Raw genomic sequence first — 27,836 nt, 5'->3', positions numbered from 1 at the left:
GTTTCTTATCAGCTTTAAGGAAGATAATACCACAGGTGGCCAAAACCAGCTTGCTGCATCAAATCAGTTTTCTACAAAAGGCTCTGATTTCTATTGGAATCTATAGAATAATATAACATATAATATAAGTGCAGCCCTAAAAGCAGTATACCAGTTCTTACAGAGTTTCAAGTCTTCTTGTTTCAAGTGTCAAATTCTTACAGGTTACATTACAAGTACTACTTTGGCTCCTAAGCACAGAAAAAGTGCAAAGGATGTAATACTGAAAACGCATAGGTTTAGTATATAAAAATAAGTATATAAAAACCCTCCAAATCTATATCCATCAGCTCTACCAACCACTTTTTTTCAGTTTAGCTGGAAACTCACCCTGATATTGCACAAATTAATGTTACTTACCTAGCCATCACTATTTAAATCAAAATAGTTTGCATAACTGCCACAGGATTCCAAAACATATTTCCTTAAAAACAGATTTTGTTCCTTCCAGTTTACCATTTAATTAGTGCCCCACTCAGAACAGTGAACAAAGTCAGTGTTGTTATTATCCCCCACAATGCAGATGAGGCGCTAGGCCTGAGAGGCGTGGCTTACCCAAGGCCACCTGCAGAGCTCATGGCAGTGGTGGGATTTGATGGGATTTGAACCAGCAGAGTGCTGATTTGCAACCCAGCCACTTAACCACTATGCTACCTTAATTAAAATATTTATAGCCTGGCTTTCCTGTAATCCTATTTTATACTCATGAACATAAGATTAAAAAGTGTGCTTAAATGAAGTATAGTGTGCTTAAATGAAGTATAGTTCTTCATAAATGCATTCCGGCAATAAAATTTGAATTGTGGGTACAAAATGGAAGGTTCTTTAAAGACTTGCCACTTTTTTCCTGGCAATACACCTATGCCTGAGCTGCCTGGCCAAAGTTTAACACAAACACTTTTCTCAGGAGACACCTTTAGGGAGCTGATAGGGTTCAAGTGTTTGCCAACTGACTAAAAAAAACCCTGGCACCCACTTTTCTTCTGTCTTTAACATTCACTTTATGCTTAGCAATTAGTGAGTGATGATTTCATGGCATGATGACCTGCTAAAGGTTCAGGAGCAGGTAACAGTAAAAAGTTGGCAACTCTACTGTAGGGATTCTGTCTGTCATTCAGCCATTATATGCACAGTACTTTTGCCAGGAAATAAAAGTGTGGCAGCCTCAATCGTTACCCCAAATCTACTGCATATAGAAATAATGTGTGCAACAGGAACGTTTCAAAACACTTTGTAAGATGAGATATTTTCCCTTTGAAATCTGAATAAATAATGATTTAATATAAAATATTCCACAGCTATTTTTAAATCACATAGGTTTAAAAGATCAGCTGCTGGCCTTGGGGGTGATAAGGTTGGTTTTCCTTGGTGCCTTGTAGAAAAGAGCTGAAATAGATTAAAAAGGTTTCAAAATCCTTCATGGTCCAGCCAAGATTTGCAAGGTATTAGAACTAGTCAGTTCTAATCACTCCAGAAATACTTTGAGATAACCCAGAGTCCATTCTCTAAAACATAACATTGTGTGTGTGTATGTGGAGGAGGGGGGGAATATGTGATCTCTGTGTGCTTTTCAAAACCCCTTCAGTAGCCCATTTTACCTGTATCTAGCCAGCCTCTTACTAGTAAGTGTATTTCATACCCAGCAGATATGTGACTGCACTATCCAATTCATGAGAATTTCTATAGAAAGGAAGAGCTCGGTGGTTCTAATTCTCTCTCAGGTAGAAAACTGAGTTTTTCTCTTTGTTGCAAAAAATGTCATATTTCCATCCTGAATAATATATTGCCGAGCCCAATCATCATTATTCCCTGTGAAAAGACATTCATTGGTGGAAATTGTTTGCTGCATTCAGGAAGACAAAAGAAAACTTGGTAGCTTTTGATAGGAAGGTTAGCAAACTAAAAACCTATGTTTTTAGTTTGTATCTCTGAATCCTAAAGCAAATATGAAAATATGACACTGACTTTTTGCAAGACTGAAATTAGGAAAGGCTTTAAATTTTCAAATCTATTTATAGTTTGGTTATATGGGAGGGTTTACTTTTGTAAAAGAAGTTAGAGCCAAATCATACACTACAAAGATTATAGCAGCCCTGATTTAAATGAGGGCTGCAGTGGGAGCGGAAGATTATAGGACTTCCAATTAAGAGATACTTGCTTATATTTTACAGTGTTCAGGAACTGGTGTGCCCTACGATCTTACATGACCTTAGTTTGTTCTAGAATAAGGCTTATAGAGTACTGTACAAAATGTTCTAGTTTCTGTTTATATCAAAGTTCTTTTTAGCTATTTCTCATTCTTGTACTGTATTTGTGGATGTAGAAATATTACAGAGGGGAAAGGGGATCCAACCCTGCTCAGTTTTGCTAATGGACTGTGCTTGTATTAGCATTTTAAAGGTGCATATTTAAAAAAAAATAGATATAGTTACGTCAAGTGTTTTGTTGCTGCTTCTGCTGCTGCTGCTGAAAAAGACAAGGAACATCCACTCAGTCATAAATAATTATGCATTTTGGCCAGAAAACCACAGATTCTTCATTAAAAAGAAACACATCCTACAATCTAAGTGTGATTGGAATAACTATGTATGTTAGGTAACTTTGCATTTGATTTATTTTTTGTTCCAAAAAGTGGACATCTCTGTGTAATTTGTGGGAGAGAATGGACAAATGGACAAATGAATAGTGATGCTCTGTTTCCAAATGACCACTGTTGTGCCTTCAACAGCAGCAGTGAGGTGCAGGCATGAGCAGATGGCAATGTTTATCTGCATGCTGATTTCTTTCTGTATATCACAACCAGTATGGTGTAGCGGTTAGAATGTCAGGTTAGGACTTGGGGGACCCAGGTTCAAATCCCCACTCTGCCATGGAAGTTTGCTGGGTGACTTTGGGCCAGTCTCACTCTCTCAGAATAAAATGAGGGAGAGAAGAATAATGTAAGCCACTTTGGATCCCCATTGAGGAGGAATGTGATAGATAGATAGATAGATAGATAGATAGATAGATAGATAGATAGATAGATAGATAGATAGATAGATAGATAGATAGATAGATAGATAGATAGATAGATAGATAGATAGATAGATAGATAGATAGATAGATAGATAGATAGATAGATAGATAGATAGATAGATAGATAGATAGATAGATAGATAGATAGATAGATAGATAGATAGATAGATAGATAGATAGATGTTTAAGGTATGCAAGCAGGATAGATTGAGGGTTTGTTTGTTTTCCTAATCAGTTGTCAACCATGAAGGTGGAATATATCGGGAACAGAGATAACAAGTGTGTGGTTATGTGGCAAAAAGAACTGATCAAAAGAAGAGGCCCTGATGCAGACTGAAGATACTTCAAGACGGGGGGAAAATAAAGAGGGCAGTTGCAGTTGAGAGTTGTGGGGGGGGGGGGGGCGGTAGCCTGATAAGGCCCCTGAGAACTTGTAGAATCCCAGAATGGGCTGCTTTGGCAGTAGGGAAAGATTTCCTAACTGTTCTTGAAAACCTCCAGCTGGTTATTCTTTAGATAGCACCATCATGCTTTACAGAATTCCATAAGAAGAAAAGAAACAGGTTCCAGTCCTTAAGGAGCTTACAAACTTAGACATGATCACTGGAGGAATTTCCAAGACATTTTTTTAAGGTCATCTGACAGATTCAAAGAGCAAGATCCAAGTCCAATAGCACCTTAAAGATGAACTAGATTTCCAAGGTATTTGCTTTTGATAGCTCATACTATGGAAATCTAGTTGGTCTGACAGATTCTTGTAGAAGATACTTTTAGGTAGGGGGGTTTGTGAGTACTGCAATGGATTGCCTATGAGCCAGTATCCTGCATATATAAACATTACTGTGAAGCTGCAGTTGGCTTTACACCCCCATCAACCCATAGCATGTGTTTCCATATTATCACAATCCTTTCTAATAGGATAGCCCATCCTACTCAACTTGAATTTGTCTTAAACAAAATGCTCCTGGCTAGGGTCACTACTTTTATGTGTGTAGAAGCAGAGGAACCTTTGCTGAATAAGAAGGTAGTAACTTGCTCTTAGGCTGATCCAGAAATTATCTAGATGTGATATTGGTCTAGAACAGGGGGGCACAACATCCAGCCTAAGGACCACAGGTGTCCCCACTGCCAATTTGGACACTTCAGCAGATATTTCTTAAGCACATGCCCTGGATTGGCTGCAGCTCTGAGCAGGGCCAGTTTAGCTATGTGAGGGCATCTGAGTGCTGATGAAGCAGCAATGCAAGGGATGGATGGCAAGTCTCAGGCAAGCTGTTGAGAGGTGCAGATGCTTGAGATAGTGGTCAAGGTTCTCAAGTCCTCACAACAGCTCCAGAATCTCTGCTGGAGCATCTGCAGCTTACTGTGCTTTATGTAAAGAAGGCTGATCAGTAACCAACAAGGATACACTTTGTCTTTCACTTTGAGGGAGCATTGAAGAAATGCAGCGAGAGAGGGTAACTGGGATCTCCACCAATGTGTTCCAGAATCATTCCCTTAGAGAGTGCTTGAGTAAACAGGTGGGTGTGCAACAGGAAAGGTTTCTTTATTAACAGAATAATATTAGGCAAATCCACAGGAAACACACAGTATACAGAGCTAACTAAGAGAACAAGGAGGAAAATGGGAGAGAGTAGCTGAGATTGGATGATATTTACCAATCTCAGGAAGAAGAAGGAGAAGATCCACAGAGGAGCAGCAAAGTGACCTGCGTTTCATGGCAAGAAGGAAGCTCAAGTGAACTTGAGGGCATGTGGACAGATACCAAGACACACACACACTGAGCAAATGGCTGGGCAGTCTAGATATAGTTCAAAACATACCCTGGAGCAAGACTGGTGTCTTGCCTCCAAAACAATGACTTAATTGCCATTTTGGAGGCAAAACAATGGTAATTTCCCAACAATAAGTTGGGAAAGCTGTAATATGATTATCTTGGGCTGGACTATACATAAAATATTGCTTGATGACCCAGTAACTACCAGATAGGGAGGCTATCAGATGTGTTGAATAGCCTTGATTAGGTAAGGGGAAAGGAAAGGTGGAGGGGGTGTTGATGGGATTAGGCAGGGAGGTGTCCCAGGAAGCCTCGTTATCTCTGCTGCTCTCTGGGGCATGACGGTGTTCCAATTAGTCATCTCCTATGACTCCTGTCTTAGTAATTTCCCAGTCTCTAGGCCACCTGGCATCCATGCTGCCTTGCTGGGCAGTGTCTGGAACTGCTGGCAAAGGGGTTTATGATATTCCATATCCATAAACTGTCATTCTAATTATGAGAGAGGGCTCTGACTTCTAACAGAAATTGCATCAACCACCATTACCCAGCCTCCACATGGAAGTGGTCACATCTTCCATGATGCTTTAGGGATTTCCCCAGTCTCTGTGGTCTATAGAGATTGGAGAAATTCCTAGAGCATCACAGAGGATGTGAAAGCAAACCTATGATCCAGCCCTAGGGATTACTTATGTGAGACGTGATGACAAAATGGACATGATGAAGTATTGCAGAATCACCAGAATTCCAGTCTCTGAGACATATGGGGTGGGACCTGATGATGTCATGGGGCACATGCATGGGTCTATTCAGGCCCATGTAATTGTGTGCACTGTGCACCCCTAAGCTAGAATAAGGATTTAATGGAAAGGCCTCTAAGAAGATCCTCATCATACTTTGGTCTACTGTAACTTCTTAATAATACAAAAGGCATGTATTATTTTCAGCATGGAAAAGAAATGAAAAATTGAGCAAAGGACAACGTTTTCAAGGTCGTGTCTTGTTCCAGTTACTGACTGTTTTCCTGGAGAGCTGTTTTTCAAACTACAAGCAAGCTATATCTCAGGAGCACCAGAATACTGGTTATTATGAGGCATGAAAAGTAGCTGCAGCAAATACACTGCAGTTTTGCAATTTATATCCTTTCCTTTCAATTTTGTACCCTCTGCTGTAATCTAAAAATTCTGCCCCTCTTACAGAGTTCTAAAGTAACTTCTCTGAGAACCCTATTTTTCCTGTAAATAGAAATCTTCGTTTATAAATGTAAAATTTTCTTCCATGTACCTTCTGAAATGTTATCACTATACATATATGCTGTGCATACACTGATTAAGCGTGTAAGAGTGTTTGTTGGAAATACTTCTGTCAGGAAAATATTTACAATTTTCAATTTGATCAGGAGAAGATAACAGTTTCTGGAAGCCCCAGACCAATACCTTGCCTCTCTGCCTCTCTTAGAGATTAAAGACCCATATCTGCAAAGACATCATCCACCCCAGCTAAGAAAATTGGGAGAGTTTGTGAATTTGCACATCCTTCAAATCTACATTTTCATCTGCCCAGATATAAGTGAAAACAGATCATTAGTATCCCAGGAAACTTCCACTCCTTTGAGTATCAAGCATCTTTGATTACGGGCCAAATTTTGTTTTCACAATAAGGGCATACTGGTAAAGAAAATGAGTTCTGAAGTATCCAGCCAAACCGTTTTACTTCAGTCCAGTGTTTCCAGCTTGATACATAGGTGAGCACAGCTAAGGTCTGCATAAGAGAGGTTGCAAACTCCTTGCCAATCTCAACAGACGGTCTGTAAGTGCCAAGGATGATGTGTCTGGACTGTTTCCCAATACTGAAGCGAATGAGAAAGCAGCCTGTGGAGCTTTTGATTATGGGCCTAATAGGCAAGCAAAATGTTAAGGCAACGCTAATTCTTCATGTAAAATTATCAGCCTGAATTCCAAACAAAATACTATTTTTTTCATAGAGTTATCACAGCAGAAGTTCTGTCTGCTTCTTATGCTGGTTCATCCTGGAATAACATTTTATGCTATTGTAACGGCAAAAAAGAAACAAAACCCAACAACTCTCACATCTTATTGCAAGGATATCCATCGCCTCTTCTGCAAGCCAAGAGAACAGAGAATGAACGTGGTAAATTTATTTTTCAAACTATCATAGCCATTCTGTGGCAAACTCTATGGCTATTCATGTAAGAGTAATAACTGCAAGCCTCTTTGTCTTCTTTGCCTGCCTTTACTGGGATGCCCTAAAATGTCCTAAAATGCTGCCAGTCTTGGGAGGGTCTAATGTTCAAGGTTCCCAAGTCAGGGACAAGAAAAACAACAAGTTTTATGTAAAAAGCAACTCTAGCAAAACTGTATGCAATCTCCCTCAACTAGCTGAACTGACTACTATAACATGTAGGGAAGGTCTTAAAATTAACAGTCCTTAACACGTAAGGGTAAGTATAAGTACTATCACATCTTCCTTTTTCAAAAAAAATAAACAACAAACTATGAACTATTGGAAGGGAAAGAAGTCAAAGATTAACAGTTGTGATTAACATGTCCATGTCATTCTGGAGGTTTGTAGTCATCATCAACCATCTCAATGGGGAAGTCATCAGCTGTATCCAATGGAACTGGCTGTAGTTGGTCCATCTATGGCATCCATCAGTTGACTGTCACCTCTGGAGTGCAGATGGGGCCACTGCCTTCTGACACAACTGAAGCACTCCAGGAGAAAGGTCTGATATCATATTGATTATGATGCAATAAGAGACCTTTGGCAATTTGGATTGCCAAAAGACCCTGGAGGTCCCATCCAGCCCCATGATTCTATGAAGATCTGGAATGTTATTGTTCCACAGCAGTCCCTCATTCATCCCAGGTACAGGTGGAAGGATTTATTTTTTTTTTAAGAAATTTTTATTAGGTGAGTACAAATTTACAAACATTATTTCAATTATTAAACCTATATATCAATTTCCCCCCACCCTTTCCCTCCCCCCTTTTCTAGTGACTTCCAACAGTTTTAAGGTGCTACTGGACTCTTTTTGATTTTCCAACCCATATCTTATCCTATAACTTATTTTTCTATTCTCTCTGTATATAATTAACTCTTATTACATTAATAAACTAAATAATTTCCATTAACCTTAAATCTATCTAAAATTTAAATTTTACAATCATTAAAATTTTTCTTTGAATGGTAAAGATTACTGTCCCCACTAAATTCCCCTAATAACTTTCAAATTGCCACAGTTTCCCCTTCACATCCCATTTTTTTTCCAAATACTCCTTCAATCTACCCCAATCCTTAAAGAATTCTTCAGCATTCTGGTCTCTCAGCCTTCTTGTCATTTTGTCCATTTCCACCATGTACAGCAACTTTTGTATCCAATCTCCAATAGATGGTATTTCCTGCACTTTCCATTTCTGCCCATATAATATTCTTGCCGCCGTTGTCATGTAAAATAACAATGTTCTATGTTGTACAGAAACATCTTCCATATTTAAGTTCAGTAGCAGGAGTTCTGGGTTCCTTGTTACTTAAATCTGCAAAATCTCATTTATCATTTCTAAAATATCTCCCCAGTACTGCCTAGCTACCTCACAAGTCCACCACATATGATACAATGATCCTTCACGACTTTTACATTTCCAACATTTATCAGACATCTTAGCATTTCCATAAGCTATTTTTTTTTGGCGTCAAATACCACCTATATATCATCTTAAAAACATTTTCTTTAATACTGGTACAAGTTGAAATTTTCATTGTATTTTTCCACAAATGCTCCCATGACTCCATTGTTATATCTCTTTGACAATTTATAGCCCACTTCACCATCTGGACTTTAACAGTTTCATCTTCTGTGTGCCACTTCAAAAGAATTTTATAAATTTTTGAAATTTTCTTCTTACTTTCTTGCAATATAACTTCTTCCAATTCCGAATCTTTCCATTTAATTCCACTTCTTGAACGATCCGAGTTAAATAAGTCCTTTATCTGCATATATTGAAACCATCCATAACATGAATCCAACTCTTCTTCTGTCTTGATTCTTAACATATTTTGTTCCTGAATGAGAATCTTTTTATAGGACAGACATTGATCTCTATTGTAAATAACTCTCGGGTCGATAGATTCATATGGTACCACCCACGCGGGGATACCTTTGCCCAGGTAACTTTTATATTTTTTCCAGATTGTGAAGAGACTCCTTCTCACATAATGATGTAGAAACATGGAATCAGCTTTCACTTTATCGTGCCATAAGTAGGCATGCTACCCAAACAATTTTTTATAGCCTTCCAAAGTTAGTAGCTTACCGTTCTCCAATGACATCCAATCCTTAAGCCAAGTCAAACAAATTGCTTCAAAGTATAGTCTAATATTCGGCAATTGCAGTCCACCTCTTTCTTTGGCATCACATATAACTTTCTTTTTTTTTTATAAAATTTTATTGGATTAGAATATATAATCATTCAATACAAACATTCCCCCTTTGTAAATATCTGCTTCTAACCCCCTCCCTTTCCTCCCCCCTTTTTGTTTGACTTCCAACAGTTTTCCAACCCTTTGTCTATCTTATTACTTACTTACTTATTACCTCATATAATCTATTAAACATACATTTAAACTCTCTTCTAAGCTTATTTTTTTTATAACACAGAGTTACCTTTAACCCCTCCTTTACTAAATCCTATATTCTAAATAACACATTGCTAGCATGTATTACTAAACTTTATATTATTAGTATAACATTTTATCCATTTTCTATTCCCTTACTTAATCTCTTTATTCTCCCCCATATAAGTTAATCAATTTAACTTATATTCTGTATATTTCTTTAAACATTTCTTATTCTCAATCGATTTTAATTATATGAAATATCTGTTATACGAAAAACTTAACTACATTAAAAATACCTAGCTAGCATGCTCAGATATATTCATAATATATATTCATAATAATACATCTATTATTTGATACTATGAATAATAAAACAAAATTTCCATCTTAACCCTAATAATAGCTTAGAATTTAATAATCAAATCCCCCTTTCCCGGTAAAGCCGCTTCTCTCTTCTTTTATAGAGTCTCAGTAATTCTCGAACTGCCACAGTTTCCCTTCCACATCCCATTTTTTCTCCAAGTATTGCTTCAGTTTCCCCCAGTCCATATTAAACTGTCCTGGATCAAGGTCTCTCAGCTTCCTTGTCATTTTGTCCATCTCAGCCATGTACAGCAATTTGTAAATCCAATCTTCAATAGTTGGTACTTCTTGCAATTTCCACTTCTGCGCGTATAAAAGTCTAGCTGCTGTTGTCATATAGAATAACAATGTTCTGTGTTGTGCTGGAATATCTTCCATTCCCAAGTTCAGTAGCAGCAATTCTGGGTTTCTATTAACTTGAAACTGTAAAATCTCATTAATCACTTCTATTATTCCTCCCCAGTATTGCTTAGCTACCTCGCAAGTCCACCACATATGATACATAGATCCTTCATGCTTTTTACATTTCCAGCATTTATTTGACATATTAATATTTCCTAGCGCAATTTTCTTTGGTGTCAGGTACCAACGATATATCATTTTATAAACGTTCTCTTTAATATTTGTACATGTCGTGATCTTCAAAGTCGTTTTCCACAGGTATTCCCACGCCTCCATTATTATCTCTTTATGAAAATTTATCGCCCACTTCACCATTTGAACTTTAACTGTCTCATCTTCTGTATACCATTTTAAAAGTACTTTATAGATCTTTGAAATTTCTTTTTTACCCTCTTGAAAGATTACCTCTTCTAATTCTGAATTCTCCATTCTTAGTCCTCCTTTCATACACTCCGAATTATAAAGATCTCTTATCTGTCTATATTGAAACCATCCATAACTTGAGGACAGCTCCTCTTCCGTCTTTATTCTCAATTTAGAGGATTCCAATAATGTTATCTCCTTGTATGTTAAACACTGTTGTTCATTTTCGACAGTTCTTGGATCTATTACCTCGAACGGAACCACCCACAGTGGAATTCCGTCCTTCAGGTAATTTTTGTACTTCTTCCAGACAGTAAAAAGGCTTCTCCGAATTTAATGGTGTAAGAACATAGAGTCAGCTTTTACTTTATCATACCACAGGTATGCATGCCATCCGAATATTTTTTTGTATCCCTCCAGAGCCAATAGCTTGCAATCCTTCAACGTCATCCACTCTTTTATCCAAGTCAGGCAGATTGCTTCATAATATAGTCTTAAATTGGGCAGCTGCATTCCACCTCTCTCTTTAGCATCCTGTAATACTTTCATTTTCACCCGAGGCTTCTTGCCTGCCCACACAAAGTCCGATATTTTCCTTTGCCATTTTTCAAATTATTTAGAGTCACGAATAATTGGAATTGTTTGTAGCAGGAACATAACTCTCGGCAGTACATTCATCTTTACTGCTGTGATTCTTCCCAACCACGACAAATTCAGCCTATTCCATTTGATCAAATTTTGCTCTATTTGAGTCCACAGTTTCTCATAGTTATTCTTGAATAGGTCTATATTCTTCGCGGTTAGTTCGACTCCCAAATATTTTACCTTATTTGTTACTTCACAATCTATTATTTCTACTAGTTCCTGCTGTTTCTGTTTAGTCATATTCTTACATAGTATCTTTGACTTCTTTTTATTTACATAGAATCCAGCCAAATCTCCGAATTCCCTAATTTTCTCCATTACTTTTGGCATATTCTCAATAGGATCATCCACAGTTAACATTATATCGTCCGCAAATGCTCTGATCTTGTAAGAAAACTCTCTTATTTTTATTCCTCGGATTGCATCATCCTCTCGAATTTGAATCATCAATATTTCCAAAACTAAAATAAACAACAATGGAGACAGCGGGCAACCCTGTCTAGTACCTTTACCTATTGTCAATTTCTTAGTCACATCTTCATTCACCACAATTGCTGCACTCTGGTCTCTATAGATTTCTTTCACTGCATGAATGAACTTTTCTCCCATTTGCAGCTTCTCCATTGTGGCAAACATAAAGTCCCAGTTCAAATTATCAAATGCTTTCTCAGCGTCCACGAAGAAGAAACCAACTTCTCTATCACAACGTTTGTCATAATATTCAATAGCATTTATGACTGTCCTTAAGTTGTCCTTAATTTGTCTGTTTGGCAGAAATCCAGCTTGCTCCTCTGCAATAAATTCAGACATCCATCCCTTTATTCTCTCAGCCAAAATCTTCACAAAGATTTTGTAGTCATTATTCAGCAACGAAATTGGTCTATAGTTTTTGACACTAGTCAAGTCTTGTCCCTCTTTAGGAATCAGTGATATATTAGCTTCGCTCCAAGAAGCTGGAGTCCTTTGGTCTCGCATAACTCCATTGATCACCTCTTTCAGAAAGGGCGCCAGCTCATTTGCCAGTACTTTATAAAATTTAGCTGAAAGTCCATCCGGACCTGGCGCCTTTCCTAATTTTGTCGACCGTATTGCCTCTTTTATTTCTTCTTCCGTCACTTCTCTATTCAATTTATCTCTCCATCCTTCAGAAATTGCAGGGAGCTTCATTTTTCCCAAATAGCTCATTATTAAATCTTTATTAACTTCTTTTTTTTGGTACAACTTTGCATAAAATTTAAAAAAGGCTCTACTAATGGCTGTCTGTTCCAAATATGTTTTATTCTCCTCGCAAATTTTGTTTATGGTTCTTTTCTCCTTTCTTTTTTTTAATTGCCATGCCAGATATTTCCCAGGTTTATTTGCACCCTCAAACGACTTTTGGTTCATTCTCTTAAGATTCCATTCCATTTCTTTATTATTCATTGCCGTCAACTGTTCTTGAAGGATTTTAATCTCCTGGTATAACTTCTTTTTCCCTGGTCTCTTCTTTAATTGAGTCTCTTTGGCTTTTATTTTTTCCATAATCTCCAATCTCTTCTCTTCTCTTTTCTTCCTGGCTCTAGCATTTAAGTCCATTAGTATGCCTCTAGTCACTGCCTTATAAGTGTCCCATACCTTATTTGTTGGTACTTCGTTGTTCATGTTGTATTGTATAAAATACTTAGTCTCTCTTCGCAACAATTCAATATTTGCCTCTTCTTGCAATATATCTTCGTTTACTCTCCAACCTCTTCTTTTTATTCTTTTCCCAAACCTCCACATGATTGGATTATGATCTGAGCCTACCATAGGCATTATTTCCACGTCCTTAGTCCAAAGCACTAGGTCTTTGGAGGCCCAGATCATGTCAATTCGTGACAAAGTGGAGTGTCTTGCAGAATAAAATGTAAATTGTCTACTTTTAGGATTCTGTCTCCTCCATACATCTTCCAAAGTTTCTTGTTCTTTTATTGCAAAAAAAGACTTTGGTAATAGTCCTCTTTTCTTTTGTGCAGTAGCAGATTTCTTGTCTTCATCCAAGTTAGTAACGCCATTGAAGTCTCCAGCTAAGATCATCTGGTCATAAGATAGTCCATCTAGTTGTTTACTCAAGTCATCAAAAAAACTTTCTTTTGCTCCATTAGGTGCATATATTCCAATCACCAACAGTTTCTTTAAATTCCATATAATTTCCACTGCTAGGTATCTAGCTTCGACATCACACATCACTAATTTTGGCTGCAATTCCTCTTTTATATACAACACCACCCCTTTTTTCTTCTTTTTTGAAGCAGCCACGAATTCACTTCCCAATTTTGCAAATTTTAGATATTTTACGTCCTGCTTTTTAATATGAGTTTCTTGCAAACAAACAATGTCGCATTTTTGTTTTAATAGCCAATGGAAAATATTTTTTCTCTTACTAGGCGAATTAAGTCCATTTACATTCCACGATAAAATTTTACACTCCATATTCATGATCTTGCTGTTGGTAAGTCCTTTTCATTGTCCCTAATAAACTCTTCCATCTCCAGTTCAGATCTGATACACTTTTTGACACCACCAAATTCAAAGGACACTCCCTCAGGCATTTCCCATCTGTATCTTATTTTCATATCCTTCAGAATCTGGACTAGATTTTTATATTTTTTCCGGTCTAGCAGCACCGATCTGGGCAATTCCTTCATAATGATAACAGTCTTGCCGTCGACTTCTAATGGATCTTGAAACTGTTTACTCACAATCAATTCTCTTGTGTTTCTGGTCGTAAACTGCACAATTACATCTCTTGGCAATTTCCTCTGGGTAGCAAATCTTGAGTTTATTCTGTAAACCATATCTAGGATAGCCGCAACTTCCCCCTCCTCTTTCCCCAGGTATTCAGCCAACACTTCTACAATCTGTTCTTGGGCAGTCTTTCCTTCAGTTTCCGGCAAGCCACGAAACCTTAACTGCTTCTCCATGTGTTTACTTTCCGCAACTGCCATTCTACCTCTCATCGCCCTCATCTCAGTTCGTTGCATGTCTGCTAGAGTATCCACCACGCTTTCCACTACATTAACTCTTTGCTGCGTGGCTTGCAAGTCGTTTTGTATCTTTTCCATACCTTTCGTCACTTCCGCCAATTCTTTTCTAAGTGTCTCTTTAAACTCTTTCGCCATCTCTGGTATCATGTCTTTAAGCTCCTTAATTCCTTCTGAAACTTTTTTATCTAAACTTTCAATTGCCGCCTGCCACTCCTTTTTCGACATCGTGGGACTAGCTTTGCCTCGCCCCCACGTGTCCGCCCTTTTCCTCAACTCCGTGGCGTTTTACTTTCTATACTTTTGCTTTTAAAAGTCCCAAAATCACTTTGTTTCTTGAAAAAGACCGATTACAGAGTCCAAAATGTCGGGCGTCTTTTCTCTATGGTTCCTCTATGATTATTCCCCCTTTATTTGTAATCCAAGATGGCCTACTTCCTGTTCCGCTGAAGCCGCGACCCTTCCCTTTTCCAAAATGGCATTCTTCTACTTCCTGTAACGTGGAGACGGCCGCTTCTCTCCAGCTTCTCTATCGTTGTGACGTACTTCCTGTTCCTCAGCCACACACAGCAGTTCTCGCGATGTTAAAACTTTCTCACAGTCCACTATCTCTTTGTCACCGCAGGTAATGTAAAACAATAATCAAATTTCTTTAATAACTTCGTTATGCTTAGTCCTTCTTTAAAAATTTTTCTTGCCGGGATTTCCCCTCCTTATACTCAGTCTGTCGCAGTTTTAAAATTAACTTTAATACTTCGTTTGTTAAGTTAATCTGTCCTGTTTCAAGAGATAGTGATCTTTACCTTCTTAGTCGATTTCTCGGGTTGTAATCACTGTTCCAATCTTCCATTCACATCAGTTCCCTTTGCCCCTGTTTGAAGCTTGGGCATGTAGGTCTTATGCCAACCAAATTGGCTCCGGAGCTACTGCAGAGATCTTGGCAAAACCTGTCTTCGGGTGGGACCTCAAGGGATGGGAGAGAGTCCGTTGTGCAGGACCCCCCCTCACCCGAGATCAACGCGCCCTAAGGTTGTTGAGCATACTAAGCCTGCTCTCCGCCTGAGAGCAGTTGGCTGCGGGCGATTTCGGCCCCTCCAGCCCTCAAACAGCAGTCCGGACAGCTCAGCTTTAAGAGCTGCGTTAGACCTCCATGGATCCCAAACCGGAAGTCTCGGCATCACACATAACTTTCATTTTTACTCGCGGTTTCTTGCCTGCCCATCCAAAATGGAAATCTTCCTTTGCCACTTTTCAAATTGCTTAGTATCTCTAATAATTGGAATTGTTTGTAATAAGAACATAATCCGAGGTAACACATTCATCTTGACTACCGCTATTCTTCCCAGCCATGACAAATTTAATTTATTCCATTTAATCAAATCAATTTGGTGCCATAGCTTTTCATAATTATTCTTGAACAAGTCAATATTCTTCGCTGTAAGCTTAATTCCTAGATATTTTACTTTATGCATTACTTCACAATTTGTAATTTCCATCAATTCTTGTTGCTTTTGTTTAGTCATATTCTTACATAATATCTTAGATTTTCTCTTATTGACATAAAATCCAGCCAACTCTCCAAATTCCTTTATTTTGTCCAACAACTTCGGCATATTTTGTATTGGATCTTCGACAATAACCATCACATCGTCCGCAAAAGCTCTAACTTTGTAAGTAAAATCTTTAATTTTTATGCCTCTTATCGCATCATCCTCTCGAATCTGAATCAACAATATTTCCAAAATCAAGATAAACAACAATGGAGATAGTGGGCAGCCCTGCCTTGTACTTTTCCTAATTTCCAGCTTTTTAGTTAAATCGTTATTGACTACAATTGCTGCACATTGGTCTTTATAAATCGCTCTTACCGCTCGAATAAAGTCTTTCCCCAATTGCAGTTTTTCCATTGTGGCGAACATAAAACTCCAATTTAAATTATCAAAAGCTTTCTCTGCATCCAGAAAAAAGAAACCAACTTCCTTTTCACAGTGTTTGTCGTAATATTCTATCGCGTTTAAAACAGTTCTCAAATTGTCTTTGATTTGTCTATTTGGAAGGAAACCTGCTTGTTCTTCCGCAATAAATTCCACAAGCCCTTCCTTCAGTCTTTCTGCCAATATTTTTGCAAAAATTTTATAGTCATTGTTCAGCAACGAAATAGGTCGATAGTTTTTAACATTACATAGGTCCTGATCCTCCTTTGGTATCAATGATATAGTGGCCTCATTCCAAGACTCTGGAACCTTTTGTCCTCTTAAAATTTCATTCATTACCACCTTCAAAAAAGGTACCAGCACATCTGCCAATGATTTGTAAAATCTAGCCGTGATTCCATCTGGACCTGGTGCCTTGCCTAATTTAGTCGACTGAATAGCTTCTCTTATCTCTGTCTCCATAATTTCTGCATTTAATTTTTCCTTCCAATTCTCTGATATCGATGGTAATTTAACTTTGTCTAAATATTGCTCAATAGCATCCAGATTTACTTCTTTCCTTTGATACAATTTTGCATAAAATTTAAAAAATGCTCTACTAATTGCTGTTTGATCAGTCAGTGTCGTTCCATTTTCTTGAATCTTAGTTATCACCTTTTTCTCTTTTTTCTTTTTCGACTGCCACGCTAAATATTTCCCAGGTTTATTTGCTCCCTCGAACGACTTTTGATTCAATTTCTTCAGTTCCCATTCCAACTCTTTATTCTCCATTGCTTTCAATTGTTCTTGCAAGATTTTAATTTCTTGAAATAATTTCTTTTTCCCTGGTCTTTTCTTCAGTTGTACCTCCTTAACTCTTATATTCTCCACAATTTCTTTCCTTTTCTCCTCTTTTTTTTTATCCCTTGCATTTAAATCCATCAATACTCCTCTAATAACTGCCTTATAAGTGTCCCAGACTTTGTGAGTTGGAACGGTATTGTTCAAGTTATACTGTATAAAGAATTTGGTCTCCCTCTGTAGCAATTCTAAATTGTCCTTTTGTTGCAGCAAATCCTCATTTATTCTCCATCTCCGTCTTTTGGTGCCTTTTCCAAACTTCCACATAACTGGATTATGATCTGAGCCTACTTTTGGCATTATCTCCACATCTTTTGTCCATACAACCAAGTCCTTAGAGGCCCAGATCATATCAATTCTTGATAATGTCGAATGTCTCAGCGAAAAAAAGGTGTATTGCTTTACTTTGGGATTATTTCTTCTCCAAGTATCTTCCAGATTCTCCTGATCCTTCATTTCAAAGAAGGATTTTGGCAATAATCCTCTTTTCTTTTGTACACTCTTTGTTTTCTTGTCCACATCTAAAGCCATAACTCCGTTGAAATCACCTGCCAAAATTATCTGTGAGTACATTAGTCCATCCAGTTGTTTCTGTAAGTCCTTAAAAAAATTATCCTTAGCTCCATTTGGTGCATAAATTCCAATCAGTAAAATCTTTTCCATATTCCAAATAATTTCCACAGCTATATATCTTCCTTCCACATCGTTAAGTATCATTTTAGGTTGCAGCTCATCTTTAATATACAAAACTACTCCTCTTTTTTTTTTGCTTCGATGAAGCTGCAAATTCCCTTCCCAATTTGGCATTTTTCAAATATTTTACATCTTGTTTCTTAATATGAGTCTCTTGTAGACAAATTATATTACAGTGCTATTTAGATAGCCAGTGGAAAATAGTTTTACGTTTGAAAGGTGAGTTAAGTCCATTTACATTCCAGGAAATAATTTTGCACTCCATGGTCATATTCTAGATCTTTTAGGTAAGTCTTTTTCATTGTCCATAAAAAACCTCTCCATCTCATGACTAGACCTGATTGTTTTTTGACTGTTTGAAATTCAAAACTCAAGCCCTCTGGTATTTCCCATCTGTATCTGATGTTCAAATCCTTCAACATTTGGACCAGTTCTCTGTATTTCTTCCTCTCCAACAAAACTCCTCTAGGTAGCTCTTTCATTATTCGTACTCTTTTTCCAGCAATTTCCAGAGGGCTTTGAAACTGTTTACTCACAATATCTTCTCTTGTTCTTTTCGTTGTGAATTGCACTATCATATCTCTTGGTAGATTTTTTTGTGCTGCATATTTCGAATTGATCCTGTACGCCACATCCAGTAAAACCATAATTTCTTCCACTTCTTTATCCAAAAATTCTGCAAGTATTTCTGATATCTGCTCTTGGGCTGACTTTCCCTCTGCTTCTGGGACCCCGCGAAATTTAAGTTGTCTTTCGATGTATTTACATTCCATCATGGCCATTCTTCCTTGCAAACCCTTAGTTTCTGTCTTGAAGGAAACAGACAAATTGTCCACTTCATCCTCCATTACCTTCACTTTCAACTGCATCGTTTGTAACTCCTTCTTGACCTTATCAATACTCTTGGTTACTTCTGCCACCTCCGATTTGAGTGTCTCTTTGAAGTCTTTTGCCATGTCTCTTATCATATCTTTAATCTCCTTATTTCCATCTGCCACTTACTTATCCAAACTCTCCAACGTCGACTGCCACTCCTTGTTCGACATCGTGGGGCTGGCCTTAGCTCGCTCCCATGAGTCCGCTCTCTTCCGCAACTCCATGGCGAAGGTAATTTATTATTTTTAAAGTTAAGTCCTTTATTTAAAACAAATTCTTCTCCAATTAAACAATTCCGGTACCCAAAATGGTGGGCGTCTTTTCTTTATGGTTTTAACTCGAAGATTCTGCCCTTAACCTTCTCCAAGATGTCCCACTTCTGCTTGAATTGAGGTCTTACCCTTTCCCTTTTTCAAAATGGCACTCTTCCTTTTCCGGGTTTTCCTTAACCGCCGCTTCCAGCCTGTTACTCTATTGCTTTGACACTCCATCACAACTGCACCGTGGTTCTCGCATTTTTTCAAATTTCCCACAGTTCACTATCTCTCTTAGACCGCAGGTATGTAAACAATAATTACTTTCTTCGCTCTAATTCTTCTAAATGGATTCTTTTTAACTCAGTCTGTTTACCGGAGCTTAGCCAATATGTCCTTAATCCTTAGCAATCTTTATCTTCCAAATTAATTCAATTCTTCTTACCAAATTTCTTCTCGGAAAGAGAGATAGCAATCTTTACCTTAATAGTTCTCTTTGCGGGTTGTAATCGCTGTTTCAATACTCAAATTATTCTAAATTAGTTACTGAAGCTTGGGTACAGTGTTCTTATGCCAATTCAATGACTCCAAAGCTGCTGCAGAGATCTTTGCCGTCCTTCTTCGGGCGGGACCTCAAGGCTGGGTGGGGGACCATTGTGCAGACCCCCCCCCCTCAGCCGAGATCAATGCACCCTCTGGATCCTGAGCGTTCACGCCTGTTCTCCACCTGAGAACAGGGGGCCCTGGGCAATCTGGCACCCTGCTGGCCCTCACAAACAGCAGCTCGGACAGCTCCGTTCTTAGAGCTGTGTCAGACAACCATGATCCCAAACCAGAAGTCAGGTAGAAGAATTTCTAATGCAAACTTTATCACCAGGTTGAAGTTCAGGAAGGTCCCAAGCTGTCTTGTCAAAGTAAAATTTTTGTTTTAGCTTTCATTGTCCAGAAACTCTCATTAGTATGTTGTAGTAAATTGTCAGCTACGGGTAAATTAGGCCTTAAGCATCCTCCCATTAAAAGCTGAGCAGGGGACCAGCCAGCTTCTAAGGGTGTAATTTTGTAAATCAGAAGGAATTTAAGTAAATCACCTCCATTATCAAAAACTTGATTCATTCTGTTTTTGACAGTCTGAGTAGACATTTCAACAAGACCATTTGATTGAGGAAAGTTTAGGCTAGATACGGTGTGCTGAAAATCCCAATCTTTGGTAAACTGCTTGAATGCTGTGCAGGAAAACTGCTGGGCATTATCACCGGAAACCTCTTTGCCATGCAAATATTCCTTTCAGACATGCAGTCACCAATTTACTGGTGGTACTTGACAGTATTCGCACTTCTGGGTAAAGTGAATAAGAGTCTATTAAATAATCCTTGAATTGCCACTGGAATACATCTCTACCCACCTTCTAGTATGCCCTTTTGGGAATTGGATGTGGATGCAGTGACTCTGTTGGTGTGACTTATTATAATTAAGGCAGATAAAACAACTCTACTATATTGGCAATGTCCTGATTAACCCCAGACCAATACAATACCTCTCGAGCCCGTTGTTTACCCTTCTCAATGCCTAAATGACCTTCATGGATCTTCTGTAGCATTTCTTTGTGGAGGCTAGCAGGGATTACCCCTTGCACCTCTTAAAGATTACTCCATCAACCACCAAGAGGTCACATCTACAGTTCCAAAAATCACAGATAATGATGGCAAAGTTATCTCAAGTTTCAGGTCACTGTCCAGAGATAGCACAAGTGAGAGTCTGTAAAGATGAGTCATTAGCAGTCACGTCTTTGATGTGGTGCAATGCTTTATTAGACACCGGAAGTGAATTAATAATTTTGTCCACATATGCTTGCAGTTCATGTTCCACAGATTGGGTAAACTCCATCTTTAGTGCTTATTTATTTATTTATTTATTTTATTCAACTTATACCCTGCCCTTCCTGCAAGCGGGCTCAGGGCAGCTTCCAACAAATATACTGTTAAAATACAATAAAAACCTATTAACATATCAACACATTAAAAATTAGGTGCCATCAGACAGATTGGCTACTACAAGATCATCATAAGCCCCGGTACCACCATGATATAACTCAAGGGCGGCTGCAAAAAGAGGGCGTGACAGTCAGAAGTGGGACAAAAAGCTGGCCCCTAGTCAAAGGCCCAGTGGAACATTTCCATCTTGCAGGGCCTGGGGAACTGTAAATGGTCCCGCAAGGCCCGGATCTCCATTTGAAGAGTGTTCCACCAGGCCGGGTCCAGGGCAGAAAAAGCCCTGGCCCTAGTTGAAGATAGCCAAATGCCCCTCGGGCCGGGGACCACCAGAAGCTGCTTATCCGCAGAGAGCAAGGCCTTGCGGGGGACATAATGGGAGAGGCGGTCCCGTAGGTATGCAGGTCCCAGTCCATGGAGGGCTTTAAATACTAAGACCAGTACTTTGAACTGGATCCAGAACTCCAATGGGATCCAGTGCAGCTGGCACAACACAGGGCAGATATGTGCCTTAAATGGTGTCCCCATAAGGACACATGCTGCTGCATTCTGAACCAACTGTAACTTCCTGGTCAAGCTCACAGGCAGCCCAGTGTAGAGCGAGTTTCAGTAGTCTAGTCTAGAGGTGACAGTTGCATGGATTACCAAAGCTAGGTCCTGGAGCAAGAGACAGGGTGCCAGTTTCCTGACCTGCCAAAGATGAAAGAATGCAGATCTGGCAATGGCTGCAACCTGGGCCTCCATAGAAAGTGTGGCATCCAGGAGCACACCCAGCCTCCTCACCATCGACAAAGAATGTAGCTGCACTCCATTGAGGGCTGGGAGCCAGATTCCCAATTCCCTGACTCCACGATCCAGATACAGAACCTCCATCTTCTGGGGATTCAACTTCAGGCAATTCTGACACAACCATTCTGCCACAGTATCCAGACACCGGGCCAAAGAGTCTGGGGTAATGTCTCACTGGCCATCCATCAACAAATAGAGCTGGATGTCATCAGCATACTAGCGACAGCCCAAAGCTATGGCCCACCTGGGCAAGGGGGCGCATATAGATGTTAAATGACATCGGGGAAAGAATCACCCCCTGAGGGACGCCACACACCAAAGAATGGTGGGAGGACATCTGTTCCCAAGCGCCACCCTCTGTCCCCAACCATGGAGGAACATAATGCTTAGTTGAGCATATGCTTAAACCCAAGAGACCTCAATAAAGCAATCTAAAGACAGCATTTCAAATTGCCAACTAGAGAGGAATTACAACTGATCTCCAGGCCACAGAAATCAGTTCCCTCGGAGAAAATGGCTGCCTTGGAGGGTAGACTCTATGGCATTATACCCCATTGAGGCCCCTCCCCTCCCCAAACTCCATTCTTTCCAGGCTCCACTCCCAAAATTTCCAGGAATTCCCCAACCTAGACCTGGCAACCCTATCACTGGGTCCCAAGAGGACTGTCCTTGTATGAAGTGGTAAAGATTCCAATAGCACCTTTAAGACTAACCAACTTTATTGTAGCATAAGCTTTCGAGAACCACTGCTCTCTTCATCAGATGCTCATATGAAGTGACTCCACCTGCAGTATTTTCTGTCAAAGATGAAGATGGTTTGGAAGCTGTCGCTTGTGCAGAATGCTGCCGCTACACTGCTGGTTGGGTCCAGCTATCAGGAACATGTGACTCTGATATTACAACAACTACTTTGGCTACTGATCTGCTCCCCAGCCCAATTCAAGGTATTGTTTTTATCCTTGAAAGCCCTACATGACTTGGGACCAGAGTATCGGACAGATTGTCGTCTCCCATACATTCCTGCCTGGGAGTTAAGATCACAGGGAGAGGCTCTCCTGACTGTCCCATCAACCAAAGATTGGTTGGTGGGTACATGGGAGAGGGCCTTTTCAGTAAAGGTTCCACATCTGTGGAGCAATCTCCCCAGGACGGTGCTCATGGCCCCCTCACTCTCTAGCTTCAGGAGGCAGCTGGAGACTTTTAAAATTTAGGATGGCTTTTGCTTAACCACTTTTAAATGCATTTTAACTGTGTTTTTTAATCTCTGTTTTTAACAATTGTTTTTCATGCTTATGTTTGTTTGTATTTCATATTGTAAGCCGCCTTTTTGGTTGAAAGGCAGCTATATATTCCACCCTCAACATTTGTCTAACTCAAAGAGTAGAGAGGAACCATGCAGAGTTCTTCTTTATATAAGTTACAAAATGAGGCAGAAACCAGGGCTAATTTGGGTGGGGAGTAAATATGTTTGTGATAATTTAATGTTCTGCTGCAATATGTTGATTTGATTGTTGATCCTGCTGGAGTTTTATACTATTAAGCTTTTCATGTTGCTAATTGTTCTAGATTAATGGTTTTCCCCCCAGTGTATTTAGTATCAAATAAAAAGGGTAAGAGATATATTTTTAAAATAACTGATAACAACCAATTGCTTCTTCACAGTGAGACACATTTTGAGCAACGAGGCTGTCAAAAAATCAGAAGAGATAACACATATCCAATTACACAACTGAGCGGAGGCTTGTGGTGATCTGTATCCATTGCAGATGAGGTCACTAGGAGTATTATATGTATTTGACTCAAGGACTTACTTTCCTCATTTGAAGAGTAATATGTGGTCAATGGACACAGCTATTATATATCATGAAATCAGGTCTGAGTGTCCCTTTACTGAGATGTCAAGGCCTGTTTGTTGATCTGTGAAATAACCTTTGAAACCCTTTTCCTCTTCTTCCATCAATCAAAAGCTTTTGATGTGTCTACACGTGGGTTTTTTGCTATGAAGATACTTCCACTAACTCTCTTTGTTCTGGGAGACTTATTGCATTTCTCAACAGTTCCAAATAAAGGGGGAGGTTTCATAAATAACATTTTAAATATAAAACTATTTAGGCAACACACATGTATAATTCCCTCTTGCTTCTGATTACCCTTTCACCCACCCAACATTATCTTGGTTTCAAAGCTACTCTTAGGGGGGGAAATGAGCTGGGTTGCTGTGCCATCCTCCCTCCTGTGCTTTTCAGCAGGCTGATTTGGACCCATTCAATTTGGGCCTCAAATCGGCCCAAATCAGCCTATGTGGGGCCCAAATCGTCCTGCGGCAAAGTGCAGGAGTGTTCTTGGCGCAGCGTGATGACGTCAGTGACATTAGTGACATCATTGCACCACCCCAGGAGCATGCCCAGGAAGTCCATTCCCACGCCTTCCTCCCCCACCAGCCAGGTAAGTGGAGGCAGGGGTGGAGGGTGAAAGTGGGGGATCCATTGCCCCCCCCGGTGGAATGGGATCCCTAGTTGTATGGCCTTGAGTAGATTAGAAAAGCAGTCTAACCCATATCAATAGATAAAGTGTGTTGAGGTCTGAGAATATCTGAGAATAACAGGAATGTCCACCTACATAGAAGTGGAGACAGAATTCAAGGATGAGTGAATTGGTTGGCGGCCAAAACATATTCATATGTATGAGAAACTTGTAATCATAACTTTTTCTTAGACTTTATTAAGATAAAATGTAGTAAGAATTTTTATATACTTTTAAGAGGATGTTCCAAGTATAGATAACCTTGTCTGGTGCTTGAAGTTTTAAGATAATAAGTTTGCCAAGAATGTGAGCCCTTTTGAAGTGGGACAGTGAGTTATTGTTAGGAGATGGTTCTGAAACTGTATAAATATGAGAAGCTGAATTGATCCAGAGCTTCTTCTAGAAGGGGCCCCTCGCCTGTGACCTGCTTATCTTTGCTAAGATACTTTCTTGGACTCATGCTCTCCTCTAATGATCTAAATAATGGATTGTATGATTTTCTCTTAAGCTAATATTAAGAATGCTGAATAATCATGTTTTAATAATAAAGGCTTAGAATGGAAGCAGCGATTCTGTAAGAATACTACTTGTATAATAGACCTAATAATGAACCTAAAATGTTATTTGTGGTGTACCTCCTGCCATAAGTTAATGATTTGATATATAGGAAAGCTAAGTAGATGGTTAGGGCTTCTTAAGTGCATGCTTGTATCTATATCTGGCTTGACCTGAGTCACCCAGAACATTTTGCACCTGGTCAAATGTGTCAGCTTCCAATGGGGTTAGATTTTATGCATCTGATGATGGGGAGATAGAAGAGACGCAAAAAGAACTTTGGAAATGTTATAGATTCACTGAACAAAGGAAACATGAATCACATATGCTTCCTCCTCTCCCTCCCTCTTACTTCACATTATGAAACATCCAACTCCACTCTCAGAAATTAATTGTATGCAAAATTATTGCTTTCACCTTGCTTATGAAGTTCAATCATATTTTGAGAGTTGATAATTTCTATCTTTGAAAAAGAGCTTATGACAAACACTCTCCAATTAATCCCTGTTCTTCATGCTGATGCAACCCAGCATGAATTTGCCGGTGATTGTGGTTTTCCCTCAAGCAACATAGGTCACCTACTTTAACCAATTAGCTTGCCTCTCTTGGTAGGGTAGAATATGGGATGAGTTAATATTGGCTGAGTTCTGGTCACAGTGAAGGAGTTGTGCAATTGCTTTGCCATAAGCACAACCCACAAACCAACTTACATTCACCCTTCAGTTGCTCAAATAATTTTATGTCACGGTGGCAAATATGGGCTTTGCTATGTTATCCTTCCTTTACCGTAGCTTAGCCCAAATATTCACAATCCAAACTGTCAATTAGTCCTACTTTAAGGATATACAATTATGCCATTTTTCATTTATTTTCATTTTCATACATGTTCACTGGGTATGTTTTTGCCCCACCTATTTCCATTGCTATTGAGAGCCACTGTGAGATAGTAGAAAAGAGCAAGAGTCCAGTAGCAACTATAAGACTAATAAAATTTGTGGTAGAGTATGAGTTTTTGTGAGTCACAGTTCACTTCTTCAGATACCTGGGATAGTGATTAGTAATGGACTAATATATTGGAGATCCATGTTCAAATCTAGGGGTGTGCAATTCGGGTTTCCTGTTTGGGTAAAGTACCTGAATCAGACTCAATTTGCAATGATTTGGGATTTCCGAACCAGGCCCAGCTGGGCCTGATGCTGGGCCTGATTCAGAAACCCCAAATCAATGCTTCCTGAAGCAATTTGTATTGCTTCGGGAAGCTTCGGGTTAAGGGGTTTAAATGCCCCTTTCCATGCCACTGCGAAGCAGCATGGAAAGGGGCATTTAAACCCATTGATCAGCTGTTTGGTGGGGAGATCCCCGCCAAGCAGCTGATCCAGGCCTTCCCCACTGCCCAGCTGGCCACTGCAGTGACAGAGGAGGCGGTGCAGGTCCTGGAGGAGCTGTCTTTGGCCTTCCCCGCCACCCAGCTGGCCACTGTGGTAGTGGAGGAGGCGGTGCGGGCAGCAGAGGAGCTGGCTCCGGCCTTCCACACCAGCCAGATAATCGGCCTCCACAATCCCTGCTGGCCAGGTAAGTGGGATGGGTGGGTTTGCCCCAGGGTGTAGGGGGTGGGGGGGGTTGCTCCCCCTCACTTCAGTATGCTCTGAATCTGGAAGGAAGGCAGTGGGAGGGCTTCTGGTGTCGTGGCCTCACTGACAGTCCTTTAGATGGCACTGGATTTCTAGCCACTGTGTGTGACAGAGTGTTGGACTGGATGGGCCACTGGCCTGATCCAACATGGCTTTGCTTATGTTCTTATGTTCTTATGTTTATGGAGCATACCATAGTGAGCTAAATACCAGAATACTGAAGCAGCTTGCCACTTTGAGGTTCTGGTAAGTCTGGATTTTGGGGGGTGTACATCTCTACTCAAATCCCCAGTCTGCCAAGGAAATTTGGGCCAGTCACATACAATACAATCCTAAACAGATTTACTCCAGTCTAAGCACATTCATTTAGGATTGTACTGATAATCTCAGTTTAACCGGTCTCACAGAGTTATTGTGAGGATAAAATTGAGGAAAGAAGAATGATGTAACCCAGTTTGGGGGTCCATTGGGGAGAAAGATGTGGTACAAGTGAAGTAAATAAAATGAATAAAAATTGCATTCCTATTTCATTAATTTTTTTATGCCATTTTAATACAATTTTACACTGTTTATATGTTATATGCCTTTTAATGAAAAACAGCCATACATTTTAACAATAATGTATTGGTGGAATTTCATTAGTATGGGTGGGGGAAAGGACAGCTGCAGTTTCATTCCATACAAGGAAAACCAATGTCATAAACTGGAATTTTTGAATCCATAGTCAAGTGCAAGCACACCTGTTCTAGGTCACTGAATTTTAGCACATTTTTGAATGCAGAAACACCCTAGAGGCTTTATATTTAGTGGCTTCTTATTCTAGTGAAGCCTGTTGGGAAGAAACCTTGGGTTTCTCAAGAGTCATTTCTACAATGGTGCAAGAGAAATGAAGGATTTAGGTTTTAATCTCTTAAAGGCTTCCAAGATCCAAAGGTGGATTGCAGCCACCTAAACACTGTTTGCTACATTTGTCCCTTTCAGGTAAGAAGAAAACTGTAAATTCTAAAGCAACAAAATTTAAAAACAGCTTTAATTCATAAGATACCAATTCCAAGGTTTCAGATATGTTTGCCTGTGCAAAAGCTCAGTGTTCTCATTATGTCAGAGCAAGCTCTTCCTGAAGTCCTGCAATACTGGAGCTTCCTGAGACATCAACCAGAACCATATGACATTAAAAATGAGCGAGTAATTCTGATACATATTCCCAGTATGCTAGTCATTGCTCATTTTGGCTCCCAATGTCCATGACTTGTAGTGAAAGGAGATCTTGAAAATAAGTAATGATCAAAATGGCACTGTTTACAATTCAAAAATGTCCTTCCTATGTTCACAGAACAGAAGAAATAGCAGTGAGCAGAAGTCACTTATGCTGACAGCTATGGTCATTATTGCTGTATGCCTCCTGCATGGTTCTGACCAGCAATTATTCCCTGCTGGGGGAAACAGAGAAAGAAAGAATATCTAATTTTCATGCAATCTGATTTTCGTTCAGTATTTATTTGCAGGCTTGCT

The sequence above is a fragment of the Eublepharis macularius genome, chromosome 9 (genome assembly GCF_028583425.1).
Source record: "Eublepharis macularius isolate TG4126 chromosome 9, MPM_Emac_v1.0, whole genome shotgun sequence".
Lineage (NCBI taxonomy): Eukaryota > Metazoa > Chordata > Lepidosauria > Squamata > Eublepharidae > Eublepharis > Eublepharis macularius.
Note: the sequence above shows the minus strand (reverse complement) of the source record.